We start from the raw sequence: 15,243 nt of genomic DNA, 5'->3' as shown, positions 1-15,243 counted from the left end.
CTTATTCTTGCTTCTTAAGTGCAATGAACAAAGTTTCAACGGAAGAGCTTCCAGAGGGAAATAACCGGGGTTCGCTAAAGTACAAACTTGGGTATCGTGGGTGGCATATGTAAAGCTTTGTCTTGAGAAGGCCAGAAGGATTTTATTTGTCACGAAACTTCTTCATAACGTTGTGTGCAAAGACACGTTCAGGGTGGTGAGGCGCTGGTCCGGGTGTCGAGAAAACGGTCAGCTGAGAGTTCTCGTTGGGGAAAGGCGCGGGAAGTGTGCTTCTTTGCCAATTTTTTTAAAGTAAAGCTTTTTACCTCTACTCTCTAAGGGTTCTGTCGCGACCGTTGGTGTCAGCAGAAAACTCCCGCGAACAAATCACAGAAGTTACTTGCACCGCCAGGCATAGAACTAAGAAAAACGCGTTTTATTACGGGCAATGAAATATGACAACCGACGGCATTAAATACATTTACGTTTTACTGACACCACAAAAGGGCTCCCTGCCGCGGTGGCTCAGTGGCTAAGGCGTTGCGCTGCTGAGCACGAGTTCGCGGGTTCGATTCCCGGCCGCGGCGGCCGCTTTTCTGATGGAGGCGAAAAGCAAAAACGCCCGTGTGTACGAGATTTCGGCGCACGTTAAAGATCCCCAGGTGGCCAAAATTAATCCGGAGCCCTCCACTACGGCGCGACTCATCGCCTGCGTTGCGTCGGCGCGTTAAATCCTACAATCAATCAATCTAAAAGTGCACCCCTGTTCAACACTCCCCCTTTCGACGCTATTCTTCTGAATCTCACCCTGAACCCTGCCGGCCGCAAAATCACCATTCTGCCCCCTCTGCTTCTCTTTTCGTCACTTTTTTTTTTCTGGAGTCGATATTTTCCGGGAATTCGTTTCTAAAAATTATATTAATCCCACAAGCACAGGTTTCGCTCAAGGGCCCTACGCACGCAGAAGTAGCCCATTTACAAATTCTGGCGAAACTACTGGCCTTGACTATTTCACTTTTCTGTGAGCTCTCGTTTGAATACTAAGAAAAGTGATTTGAAAATTCCAATGTAGCGCTTTCATTGAAAAGTATTATTCCGAATATTTTGCCCCAGCCTGTCTTACTGTCGTAATTCGACATATTCCCAACCCACGCGAGAAACATGCACGCTCAACCCGAGAGGAAAGTGAAATTCAAGCACAGCTGTTCGAGTAGACTCCATCTGAGGAAATAATAGCACATCTGCAGCGACAAAAGCCTCACGTAGACGGAAAACCTCGTTTTTTGAGAGTAAGCTAGGACAGCTTCGATAAGAGTATACAATTAAACTGGCAAGTGCCGCCCTGATTCAAACCTATGATTATGCGTAAAATATGCTAATACATTCAGTAATAAATATGTAAACTTAGAATAAGATAATTATTTGGTCGCATAAGTTATATCATACGTTTTAGCAAGCAGAGAAAAACGGTACATAATAGGTAAATTGAATCAAGGCGTTGATTTATTCGGCACATAAATCACCTGTGCCTTTGGAGGGCGGTAAAGAATTAGTTAGATTTACTAATAAAGAAAACAGATAGAATTTATGGCTTAGTGGTTGATTTGTGGGTTTTGAGCTCTAATTTGTCATTGTAGAATTTCAGCCAATCAATATTTAGGCCAGCGGGCTCAGTAACATTTCTGAAGGATGCACTGCGTTCCACGTACCCATCGTTCATACCATACACCATGCATAATTAACCGACATATTAAACAGAAATCATACTGCCTTTGAGTCTGTATTCTCAAGTTATTTGCATATTTCAGGTAATTTAAAAATGACGTAGTTTTAATTCGTTATGCCTTTGAATTGGAAACTGACGCGGCCTGTCTAACTGCGTTTAGATCTTAAAATGGTTATTTTAATTAATTATTCTTCTGCGTAACCGTTATTTGAGTATTTTAAATGTAGGACACTACTAAAATATTAGCCTCAAAGAAACAATAATTTTAACTAAGCTTCCCTACATTTATATATTTGTACCACGCTTGCGGAAGCTGCTCTGGCAAAATAAACTCTTGCCTTGCAGATTGCAGCCACGCGTTATATGCTGAAGTCCTAGTAGTGTAAGTCGATAAGGATGGAGGCTGATGAGAACGCGGGAAGTAAAATGGAACGACGGGCGAGCCCAATGCATCGTGAAAAACTAGGGCAGCAGCGGCGTACGATGTGGGGAAGGAGAAGGGTTTTGGGGTGGAAGGGATCCACACAAAAAAAAGAGGGCAACGATGATATGTTGAAAACGGCAAGTTACAAAAAAGACACGAAAAAGCAGTTTATCAATTCAAAATCCATAAACAAAAGCTTCGCAATGGAGTGGACGTACTCTAATGACATTTCGATGGTTTCATCATTTCTGTTTTTCACGAGGGACGCAATTTGTGCTCGTTGGGGTGACAGCAGACGTCGGAGCTTTGCCCGTCGTTTTCGACACACACAGTGATTAGCGGTAGGCATTATTAGATGATGGTCAGTCAGTGCCCTGTCCCTTCCATTCACACTCGCGTTCAGGAAAGAGGCATGACCATGCCGCCCACTGTTCCTCTGGGGAAACGTGTGCAGGAATCGGTTCTACAGGACAACTCTTTAAAAAAGGCTTAGTCGCTGAAGTCCTTGGACGTGTCAAAAAACAACTCATGGGACCTGTGACGTTGCCCGAGCTGCCGAGGCAGCGTCTGCTTTTTTGTCCGCAGAACACTTGCTTTCCAATGGAAGTGAAGTAGGTACTCGCCTCTCCAACGCCTCCCACTCGCGATCTGATGCGTGCCGACGGAAGTCCCGGTTGACGTCACTGGATTTGGGAAGGCTAGGAGAAAATTAGCAGTGGCTTAAGTAGCTCGGCTATGCCAGGATATACGTAGCGTGAGCTAAAGTTCAGCTGGTTATTCTTAGCTTTCCTGGTTGTCTAGGATTAGCTGATTATCATGCTTACTGTTGTTAAAACAATTTACAATTCAATTAAATCCAATCCAGTCCAGTCCAGTCCAGTCCAGTCCAGTCCAGTCACTCGTCCTCGTGCATATCTCCTCCCGCAGCACGGCTCTCTAGGAGCCACGCGAAACGGCTATCAAGCGGCTCCGGCGCAGCGTCAGACTTGGCTACTGCGCAGTGGAGGCGCACAGCTAGGCCCGCGCCGGCGCCAGTGCGTCTGCCGCGGCTATAACGTCACTCGATTTCAATCCAACACAATCCAATTTAATCCAACCCAATCCAATCCAATCCAAATCCAATCCAAGCCAAGCCAATACGATCCGATCCAAACCAATCCAATGCTTCTCGCGCTTGCGCATAACGGCCCTTCACGGCCCACGCGAAACTGCTCAACCTCGGCCAGTGTAGCTTACGCTACAATATCGATCTGATTTTAGTTTTATAGTGGGGTCCGCCTTGGCGAAGGTCGTGCGGTAAGGGCCTGCTCGTAAGCCACGCGTTGGGCGTGGTCCTCGGATCAGCATGGAGTGTACGTCCATGCTGTCGAGGCTGGGACGAGCAGGCTTGGCACGAGTCCGTCAAGGCGGACATCTTCCAAACTGCATGGCGCAGGGCCGTGGAGGCTTCTTCTCGACCGCATTCAGTTGCCAACTTCCCCTTGTAGGGTCTCTTGACCGACACATGTGCCGGTGTTTTTACTCACCCTGCTGCGCTCGTGCGGGATATGGTAACAATTTGCTCATGCTCTGAGGAGCGCGCGCATTCTGTGCACGCGGTGGTTGTTCTTGCGTGCGAAGGCTGAAGAAGGGGCTACTAGAAACGCACTGAAGGTCCCCGAGGAATTCTTTCTGGTTCATGAGGCATATGCCTACTCCTAAATAATTTTTGAATTTCGGGGGCCTCTTCATGGCACCCGGAACAATATTGACACAATTCGGCTGCCTACGATTAGTACAGAGCCTCCGCTCAGCCTTTTCAAAGCAAGACGGCATGTCTGGCTCCGTTAATTTTGTCTCGGCTATAATGTATACGAATGGTATATAGTACCCGGCAAGGCCCGGGTGAGCCAATAAAGCAATCGGTATTACAAAGATTGAGTTATTTGCCCAGTGTCGTAATTATACACTATTAGGAATTTCCGTCTTCTATCCTACCGGAGGAGCTTGGTTTCAGGAAATAGCCGGATCGGAGTTTTATTAGAACTATCCCGAAACAAACTGTACGGCGTCGGAGTGCTCATAACGCAACATACACACGGGACGTTTCGTCTCAGTAAGTGTCTTGGATAGCGATCAGTCATAGCTTGAAAGCGAAAACTTCCTTAGTGGGACCGATGGCTTCCTGTGAAAAAACTAATGCAGTTCCTCGCTCAAAAAACTCCAGCTATAATGCCAAAGATGAGGAGACACTTTGCTTGGGAGAGGGCAACGCGGCCGCCGCATTCTCTAGAAGCCATTATGGATAATTTGAGCCAAAGCTACTAATGTGCCAATCCTTCCCGAGACCACCTGCAGATCCCGCCAGCGCTGCGTCAAGTCGATGACGAAGAGCTGGTGGTAGTCTACAGTGCCGAGGATGATTTTGCATCCACCACTCGCCGCGATGAAGACGACGACCTCTTCGATGCATGTGAAGACGATTACTAGCACCGCAACTATACAAATAAGCAATGATACCGCAACCTAAATATGTGTCCGACCATGCTCACCTACAACAGCTTCGCGATTAAAGTGCAAGTTTCCCTGATTTTTTTTTTGCCTGCAACACGAAGGACTCTGCTTATAGCTTGTATAGCAGCGCCGCTGCTAAAAATCGTCGCATGGTATCGTTCTTCGTTGACGAGTTAGGTCTTTGAAGGTCTTACGATCGATTGGACGCACTTTTAGCGAAGGTTTTGACGCACTTTTGACCAACTTTTGATGTCAGAAAGCTTTCGCCCTTCTCTTAACTTTGTTTCGGAAGGGATGGTAATATTTTGTATTTATAACACTGATCTACATGCACACCATTATAATGACAAAACGTCTAAACATCTCCTATTACGTAGTTCGGTGTAGATACAAGGCATTACACTGTTCGCGTTAGGGTACTCGGCGAAAAAGGCTTACGTATTAAAACATTCACACACACGCGCACACACACACACACACACACACACACACACACACACACACACACACACACACACACACACACACACACACACACACACACACACACACACACACACACACACACGCGCGCGCGCGCGCACGCACGCACGCACGCACGCACACACGCACACACACACACACACAAATACACACACGCACGCACGCACACACACACGCACGCGCACGCACACACACACACACACACACACACACACACACACACACACACACACACACACACACACACACACACACACACACACACACACACACACACACACACACACACACACACACACACACACGCGCGCGCATACCCATTTTTAAGCACTGACAGAGTCGCCTTCTCGCTGAAACTGACCAGCAACAAGCAGCCGCATCCGTTTACGCCATATCAGAAAACCACCCAAGCGTAGATGGAATCTGCCTTTAGCGTGCAACGGCGATTCAAAAACGTTGAAAATTTCACCGATGAGTGAGGGAGTAAAAAATTAGCAGTGGCTAATTAGCTCGGCTATACCAGGATATACGTAGCGTGAGCTAAAGTTCACCTGGTTATTCTTAGGTTTCCTGGTTGTCTAGGATTAGCTGATTATCATGCTTACTGTTGCTAAAACGATTTCCAAACCAATCCGATCCAATCCAGTCCAGTCCAGTCGAGCCACTCCTCCTCGCGCATGGCTCCTCCCGCAGCACGGCTCTCCGGGAGCCACGTGAAACGGCTATCAAGCGGCTCCGGCGCAGCGTCAGACTTGGCTACTGCGCAGCGGAGGCACACAGCTAGGTACGCGCCGGCGCCAGTGTGTCTGCCGCGGCTATGACGTCACTCGACTTCAATTCAAAACAATCCAATTTAATCCTATCCAGTCCAATCTAATCCAATCCAAATCCAATCCAATGCAATGCAATCCCATCCAAGCCAAGCCAAGCCAAGCCAATCCGATCCAAACCAATCCAATGCTCCTCGCGCTTGCCAAAACGGCCCCTCACGGCCCACGCGAAACTGCTCAACGTCGGCCAGTGTAGCTCACGCTACAAAATTGTCTACCCTATTTAAGCTAGGGTGCTGTCGGGTGGGACAGCCCGTGACCAGCTCAAGACAGGGCTACGCGGAAAGGGTAGTGAGCGATGACGGGCATGGAGGAACATGAAGGAAGTTGTTGTTTCAGCGTTTTCGGCTGTCGCAGCGTTGCAAGAGTAGATGCGATCGGCGGAGAGCGATGTCGTGCAAATTCCTTCCGATCGAGTTCAGCGGTGTGACTCGACGCTGCGGCACCACGCTTGTAAGAGACAACGTGGTTTACAACGGAAGGGATGCTTTTCTTGAATCATTCTAAGCCCCCATACTCGTAAATGTGGCTCCACGTTGGAGATGGCGTAGGAGCGGGTGTGAAAACACAGAATGCGATGTAGTACGTCTAGCTCCAGAGAAAAAAAATGTTCGCCTGAACGTATGTCTCCAAGTTCCTCCACTCCAACATTCATCCACCCCATATACTCTACATGGCGCAGAGCGAAGAAGCGTGGCACACTGCTCGTGATATTGCATGAGTTTGTCATATTTCCCACTTATAACGCTGGCGTCTGCGTTTTTTTTTTTTTTTTTTGGGGGGGGGGGGGGGCATCAAATTCTGCGATGTAATTAATTCCTTTAAAATAAGAATTATCTCCTACGCGGTTTGCCTATCACGCTGATTGCGTGCTTCCGCTTTGCAAATCCACTTTAGGTCAATGGTTTCGAAAATTTCAGCTTTCTTTTCAGCATTTTTCAAAGTTATTTCTTCATCATACGGAAACACCTCATCGAGTCCTATGGTTGATAGTTGCCTGAAAGGGGCCAGTAAAGGTGCCCCACGTTAAAGTTCGTTTGTTTGCAAAAGCAAAAGGGGGAAAAATGTATTCATTCGAAGCAAAAAGTCGCCCAATATCGTCCAATTTAGCCCAACCTTGACTAAGTGTGACGAAAAGTCGCCAGTCTGGATATTCGTAGCGAATTCTGCGTATACAAGTAAAAAATTACACCATCTCCCCTTAGGGGAACCCTGAGTAGTATGCGAAGCAGGCATGGGGTCGATTAAAGTTCCCATTAGTTTTCAGTTCGTCGTTTCCGTGAGGTTGAGGTACGTAGCTACCGTTATATTTACCGTTTGGTTTTCATGGTAACTACCACACTTTTCACTTACCGGAACTACGAAATGGGGAATTGCGTTGACCCCATGGCTGTTTCGCATACTAATCAGGGTTCCCCTACGGGAAGATGGTGTCATTTTATTGGAGGTGGGTGGGGGGTGTTAGAGTGGATGGAGAGGCATTAAAGAGAGAGAGAGAGAGAGAGAGAGAGAGAGAGAGAGAGAGAGAGAGAGAGAGAGAGAGAGAGAGAGAGAGAGAGAGAGAGAGAGAGAGAGAGAGAGAGAGAGAGACGTTGTACGTGGTATGAGTTTGTCTTTATTTAGGCATTATCATCTCCATGTTCAACGTAGGTAACGTGATGCTGTGGTTGGCGTTCCACTTTGATTATGACCGCCTTATGGTCTGTGAAATGTAAAGTCAAGGGCTGTTGTAGTGGATGAACCCTAAAGTTGCTGGAGATGAGGTCGATGCACGTTTCCCGGATGGTTGTGGGCTGCTTGTAATCACGGCCCGCCGAGACTCGCCGACGCACGCCGCTGCCGATGACGATGAAACGTCGAAGGCGCCTGAAGCGTGCTCGTCTCGTGCCGGCCCAGGAAGAGAGAGAGAGAGAGAGAGAGACAACCTTAAATAGAAAAGGATGACCACTGGTCACGATGGGGGAAAGGAATGGGGAGGGAGGGTAAGAGAAAATAAACAAATTAATGCTGGTCGTTCTCAGTAGACTCAATAACCGGCCCAGTTCTTGGAACCTGCAATTCATGGGCCAGTTCTTGGTGATCGCAATAGGGTTTGTGCACATACACCAGTTCGTTCGGGGGAGGACCCGCTCAAACAACCCGTGCCAGACCGCTTTTAATTGAATAAACCGCTATTTCATATAATAGTTGTGCATCAGTTTGTTGTGGATTGGGATGGGGTTGGGGAGATTTAAATGTACGGTGCGTGGCGAAAGCTGGGCACCAGCAAACTAGGTGTGTGGGGTCTGATGGAGTGGTGGTACGGCAGTAAGGACATCGAGGGGCAGGTGAGGGGTATACCACTTGCGAAGTGTTTCAGGTGTGTACGCTGAATTTGCAATGAATTTGTTAATAAAAATTTCGCCTGAGCGGGGAATAGGAGGTAGGCGGCTGAGGTAGCCAGCTGGAGTTAGGGCTTTTAGACGTGTGCGACACCGTCGCTCCAAGAGCCCTTAAAGGGGAAGCGTGCTCGTCACGTACCGGCCCAGGAAGACACCGGCAACACTGTCGCTCCAGGAGCATACAAGGGTAATACACCACCGGGCGTTCAGCAAGCCGAGCATGCGCAGTGGGGGTGTGGACGGCGCAACAACGACAACGACAAGGGAGGGACATAGCCCCGACTATGAGATGCTTCGCATCTAAAAAATTGCTGTGGTTTAGCTTTGCTTAACCCTAGTTCATAGCGAAAGCTTCACCCTCCTGGCCTCCCTTCGTGGCGCGCTCTTATCGCTGCGGCGGCGGCCTCCTCGCCTTCCTCCGCCAGGTAGCGACACGGGTCCCGCGCACGTCTCCATTCCCTCCTCGCCTATTTCTCCCCGCCATCGGGCCGCTGCTCCGTGCCGGTCTCTTGCTCAAGGGAGCGTGGTTTGGCCACCCTCATAAAAATGATTACCAGGATTTAATAAACTTGTTATAGAGATTGCTCAAAAGAATTTTATAAACTTTTTGTCAATATTCTGTAGAATATTTATATTGAGTTTCCATTACAAATTGGCCACCGCGTTTTGATTAAACGTCTATAGAGCCAAGTCAGTAGACCTTATCGGTTCTGAATGTAGTTTTTTATGAGTTTCTCATGCGGTTTTTGTAGATTAAAATCAATAAGAGAGCGAGAAAATGCTCTTTAATGTGAACTGGTGAGGTCAGCCATGCTAGGGACAAGGCTTGCTACACCAGATGGGGGGTGACTACGTTGATGAGTGGTGCATATCAGACATCAGGGTTACAGCAGGAAGAAGACAAACATGAAGCGTCAAAAAAAAAAAAAAGAAGAGAAAAGGGCAAGAAAAACAAGAGAATGCTACCAACAGAGTCCGGACATAAAAATACAATTGAAAAGAAAATCGTTAATGGAAACGGTGAAACAAAATGAAAAGTAAATGACGGGAAAAAAAAAGTAACAACACCAACCCAAGAAAAATAAATAGATGAACGCCACAGTGCGAAAGAGAAGATATCGTGACACACTTGCTCTGTCTCTGATCAAGAGAGATTTGTCCAGTTCAGTCTCTCGTAGGAACTGGAGCAGAACTTTTGTACCCAAGGTACTGTCAGCACTATTGGCCCAGGGCCCAAGAACATGAAAAAGTTCGAGACTGCCTCCATGACGTACACGAGAGAGGGAGCTCGCTGCACTTTTTCGCGCAGCAGCGTATCGAGGGCAGACGCACAGCAAGTGATTTACAGTCTCGCGCACACCGCAAGTCCGGCACAAGGGGGAATCTTCTCAACCAATCTTAAACTTAAAACTCCGAGTAAACCCCACATTCAGGCGCAGTCGTTGCAGAACTCCTTCACACCGCTTGATGAGGCCGCGTGGAAAACGGAAGTCACAGTGCGGGTCAATAGCGTGCAGTGGTAGATACCGGCGGTGAGGGTCTTGCCACTCCGATCTTTGTGCAGCCCATCGACTTACGAGGATAAGGGCGTTGCTGTCCTCTCGGGAGAAAGGAAGCTGGGTCGTGTTGCTCAGCAAGTGGCCTGCGCTGGCGGCTGCGTCGGATCTAATATTGTCTTGTATGTCCGAGTGACCAGGTACCCACTGAAGAATGATTTCATGGCCTTCGCGCACTGCCATTGTGTGAATTTCGGCAATCTCACATACAAGCTGACTGCGGTTGTTGTGAAGCTTTCGGAGCGCTTGTAAGGCACTGCGCGAGTCGAGGAATATTACCCATTGCTGGGCATGATGTCCGCTGATGTAATGAATTAAGTGCAGCCCTCACAGCTGCTAGCTCGGTAGCAGTCGAGGATGTTTCATGGCTAAGTTTTCTTTCGATAGTGCACCAGGCTGATGGGATCCACACGCCGATGGCGGATGAGCCCGGGCGAACCGAGCCATCCGCATAAACATGTGTGTAGCCTTTGTAAGTGCTGGAAATATACTCGAGTGTGAAGAACTTGAGCGCGGCCACAGGCATGGCAGACTTTTTGCTAATTCCGGGTATCGTCGTGCAAATTTTCCATCGCTCCACTACCCACGGGGCTACTATCGACTTTTCAGGCTGTTGAAAATTCGCCAGAAGCAAGTGTCTTGCATACTGTGTGGAGAGGTCTGCCAAAGGATGCGTATGACACCGAGTCAAATGGCGCAAAGACGTTCGAAGCACCTCTTGGTGTTGTAGCACTGTGGCGGAAAAGCACCGAGCTTCGCAAAGAGTTCCAACCGTCGATGTGCATTTAGGTACACTCTAATCCTGGTAACCCATAATGTAACTTCTAAAGCGATGTAACCTATAAAATAAAGGTTACAATGGATCCATTTTGATGTTTTCTTTATCCCAGTCCATTCTAAGGGTTACAAGCGTGAAGTTAAAGCGGTTTATAAGTTGCATTAATGATTTATAGGTTACATCAACAAAATCTGACATGTAACCTTTACGTTGTAACCTATAAAACGCCCTGTAACCTATAAGAGATGCTCGTCGCGCCTTCTCTCCAGGCGGCCGTTGATTTCTCTGTTGCATGACGGGATATAGAGAAATGGCGGCGCCCGCAGTCCCGGTTGCCGCGTTTTCGCGCCACTCGAGCCTTTTTACCGCTGTGATACCCCTACGATGAAGCAAGGATTGCTGTTACAAGACTTATTTGTCGGCGTGAGTCGCGGAGGCTGCGGCGAGCCCATTTGTGACCGGCAGCGCTACGCGGCCCGTTCTCCTACGACCAGCGTCAAGTTCGCATGTTGGACCAATGCCCCGGCGCCAGTGAAAGCGAACTCGGTGAGTATATTTCCGTAACGGTTTCCGTGTTTTCATTGGATGTATCTTTTCGCTAGGGGCTTTTCAATTTGAAATTGCAGCATTCGAGAGGGATTTTCGTTACCCGACTGGTTGCTTCGCTGGACGTTTTCTGTTGCCCGCGACGGCAGTTGAATGAAATCACGGGCTTGCGTTCGTTGCGTCAGGCTACAGCGGACGATCGTGAAAGCCCGTACATCATAACAGATAACGGCGCTCGTGACCTGCTTTCTGCTCTGCGCGCCTTCGTCATGTGTTGAGCGTTTTGTTTACGCTGTTGGCTGCAGCGGGCGCACCTGACGAGTTATTGGCCCATGTAATTGTCAGGTAGCTCTGCTTGAATATTTGAATTTTTTCCAATAAAGTGTTATATTATCGCGCTATTCTCTGGGTATTATCATTTTCTTTCAGCTATCGGGAAATGTTCGTTTTTCTCGCTGCATATATTCGGAATGGTGTCTAGTTTATTGGTCTTGTAGTAATATATCCGGATAAACACAAGGTGTGTGCTGCAGAAAAGTAATCCACTAAATGCTGCCCGAAATTTCTAAACTCACTTTTGTCCAGCACAAGCCTCTTTTTTTTGTGAAAGTTTGCCCTGCCGCACAATAAAAAGTTTTTTGATATCTACAACACTCTTCATTTTTGTCATTCTTTTCCTTGAGTGGGTAAATTTGATGTTAGTCATTTTGAGGTAGCGGGGCATTTTCACCATGTTAAGTGGGTTTATTATTCTGATTCGCGCAAATCAGTCGTTTATTTATTCGCGTGGTATTGCAGGGCAAATGCTTGTCCCGCGTGATACTAGTGTAGCGCAGTAAAGCGACTTTACAGAATGGTGTTATGTATGAACCAGCATGCAGGCTGCTTGATTGTTGTTGTTTTTTGATGATACAGAAATTGTGACGAATTACACAGAGACAGGTGCAGGTGTAAAAATGGGTGCTGCACCCTCATCGGTTCCTGGCTGTTCGAAAAGTGTGGTTGCATCTGGCTACCTATGCTATGACTTATGAGCACTACTGTTTTTCTTGCAGGCAGTGTTCCTTTAGCTGACAACCAGGACTCCCCTGCGTATGACACAAGTTGAAATGAAGTCTGATTTCCGTGGAAACAACGGTATGAAAATGCAATAACTAAAACTCATTCATTCAAATATTCTTTGCAAAGATGGCCCCCAGGCCTGCACAGACAAAAGTATGATTCACTTGTAAAAATGCGAGGCCTTACTTCAAGTGTTATGATGTTATATTTCGTATCTTATTTTGCCTCATGTTTAGTGACTATTTCTATCAGTTCGTTACTACATGAACTTTATGAATTCACATAACGATTTCCTCAGCATGGAGCTTTGTAGTTTTTCAGCAACTCTACCTATTCGATAAGGTGCGTGGTTTTGCAGAGCCAACAATAAGAAGTCTTTTTCGAAAAGAGCTCTTTAAGAAAGCTCCAGTTGTTAGTGAGGGCTTGTGCTGTGTTCTTTTCTTCGTCTTGTCAAGTTTGAGGTGTTCTTTCATTATGAATGTATACCAAGTGCCCAGCTCTAAAGCCTATTACATTTTAACCCAAATAACCCTTTGAGTCATTACAGGTACAGACCTCCCGGGAATGCCACTTGAAGATCGGTGCAAGTTCTAGATGTATCCTATCCCACAACACATTTGAACGAAGAAAAAATGTAAGTTGGCGATTCCTTTTTACGAATAGCCGAGGAAGAAACCACCGGTAGAACACCTTACTGAAATGAAAAACGTTTCGGCTTCCACGTGGGATTCTCGTTCAAAATGAAACTGCCAGTACAAGGGGGGGAGGCAGATGTTTAAGTACAGCCAAAAATGTGACGCAGACGGCGTCAGCATCGTGAAAGCACGTTTCCTGGGTTTAGTGAGACGTTCGCTCTGTTGCGTGTACTAGTGATTCCACATGAAGGCGCGGAAATGTTTTTGCTTTCTCTTTTGCAAACGTATGTCAGTTTATCTCGTAGCCCAAAGTTTCTGCCTGTTCTGGGTGAGCATGCAGAAACATTTCGCGAGATAAACAGGAACACGGCACGATTAAAATTCCGGAAGGTTGGCCGGTATGACTATAGTGGCTTCGCGTTGCTCTGAAAAATGCGGCCAAATTACTCTGTGTAACGATTACTGAAATGATGTAAAATTATTTGAAAGGCCGTAAATCACTCCTCCTCTGGTGTGGCCTTTCATTTCATTCTCTGGTCTCCGTCTTCATTTTCGTGCAATATATTTTTCGTACTTCACATGCCTGTGATTTGGTGTGAGGGGCTTATGGTTGCACTGGATTTTGTTCTTTTTCTGAAATTTTCTGTAGATGGCTCTTCAAGGTGGGGAAATCCAAGTGACGGCCCCTCACATTTATACCTCCATCTGCGGCAGCAGGGAACAAGTCATTCAGATGACCTCGGGGAAATCTTCAAAGCTTATCTCTGAATTTTCCCAAGCGCCTTTTTTGATGCAGGAAATTATAGATCCCATATAAAGTTTATCCAAAAGACAGATTGCAATCGGCCTAGAAACTTGGTAGTGCTGCATAAAAAACGATAACTTGGCGTGGAAATCACAACTCAGGTGGAACTGTAAAGAGGAACCTAAGAGGGAAGTGTAAAGATGGATTCGTAAAGACAAGTGAATTCCAAGTGTAATATTAGACTCTGAGTGAAACAGACTGAAAACCATAAACACTGCTTTGTATGAAACAGTGAATTTGTAATAAATGTTCTTTCTACTTTCCCACATTCTGCGTTTTTTCTGTGCGGAACCATGACAATAACGCTGTACTTGGAAAGTGCACCTCTGAGAACCATCTAATAAATGTAGCTCAAACTCGAATTAGTCTGAAATTGTTGAATTGCAGTACCAAACAATTTGAAATACTTGCAAATATTGAGATACTTGCAAATCCGTGCAAATATTGAGGTAAAGAATCTGTATATTTGGCCATGTTTGTGAAGCTGTTCACGCAACATTTATTAAATAGGTTTAATAAGGATATGTCAATAAACCGAGTCTTACCTGGAAGTCTAAAGCAATATAGGAAACGCCAGTTCGCCCAGGAATCCGCCCTCGTCTAATATTCATTAAGGAACGATAACTACATTGGGGTGGTTCGCAGCTTTGCTTTTTTAATAAATAGCCCACAGGTGTTTCATAATAATAAATGTGAAAGTTCAAAACTACTGATGCCAAACTTCTTAAAATGTGCTCCTGTTAAATGTGCAAATATGTGTGCATGTACTGCAATTCTCTTTTTATAATCATGGCCTAAGTTGTCAGACAAGAATTTTTGGCTTAAGGCTATGTTATAACTTTGGCGTCCTTTTTAAGTATGCTACCAAGTGCATGTTTCCACTAAAGCTTAGTTTCACTAAAGCCTAATGTTGTTTAACTAAAGCTAAAATTCAAGCCCGCAATTTATTAAAAGACCTATCATTCATGTTTGATACTGGTTTTGTAAACGGCACAAAGCTGATGCAAACATCAAATTTAATTATGCCTGTTTATAAGACTTAAGCGTTGCCAATACTCACAAAGATTTTTGGGTGACAACCTTGGTAACGATTATCGAACAGGTAATGCAATGCATATATATTAAGACAACGTTTTCAAGCTTTGTAGTACCGCAATTTTAGGAATTATAAAAGTAACTTCTCTTTTAGCCCCAGCCGTGTGGCCGGCAGTTTGTTCAAAGGACGAACAAAAGACACCCGACGCAAAAGTTTAGACAGCGCATTGGACAGCATGGTCGCACAATCGTCTTCCACTAACGCGATATTTGTTTATTACGCGGGAAAGGCGCCTTCGGGGCGTCGCCACAGCGGCGCCGGCGAAAGCGCGCCTGGCGCGCAACATGACACCTTCCAGGTGTGTGGCCTTGGACGGCGGTAGATGTAACTTATATAAAGGTATACATGCTGAAAGCGGCAAAGTAACCGATAACTGAGTAACTCTTACGTGTATACGTATATAAGGGTTACGAAGATATAGGTTACATTTGTACCTTATAAATTATAGG

General features: G+C 46.3%; 1 long non-coding RNA gene across 1 annotated transcript; it reads left to right on the top strand.

The window, feature by feature from the left end:
- The first annotated feature begins 11,662 nt into the window (after window positions 1-11,662).
- LOC144172643 (uncharacterized) lies at window positions 11,663-13,881 on the top strand. Its single transcript, XR_013323076.1, has 3 exons — window positions 11,663-12,333; window positions 12,806-12,892; window positions 13,543-13,881. It is a non-coding gene; the product is annotated as an uncharacterized LOC144172643 (long non-coding RNA).
- The last annotated feature ends 1,362 nt before the right edge of the window (window positions 13,882-15,243 follow it).

This window comes from Haemaphysalis longicornis, unplaced genomic scaffold (assembly GCF_048455015.1).
Source record: "Haemaphysalis longicornis isolate Haplotype H1 unplaced genomic scaffold, Haemaphysalis longicornis Haplotype H1 scaffold_1, whole genome shotgun sequence".
Classification (NCBI taxonomy): Eukaryota; Metazoa; Arthropoda; class Arachnida; order Ixodida; family Ixodidae; genus Haemaphysalis; species Haemaphysalis longicornis.
Note: the sequence above shows the minus strand (reverse complement) of the source record. Positions and strands in the feature narration are given on the sequence as shown.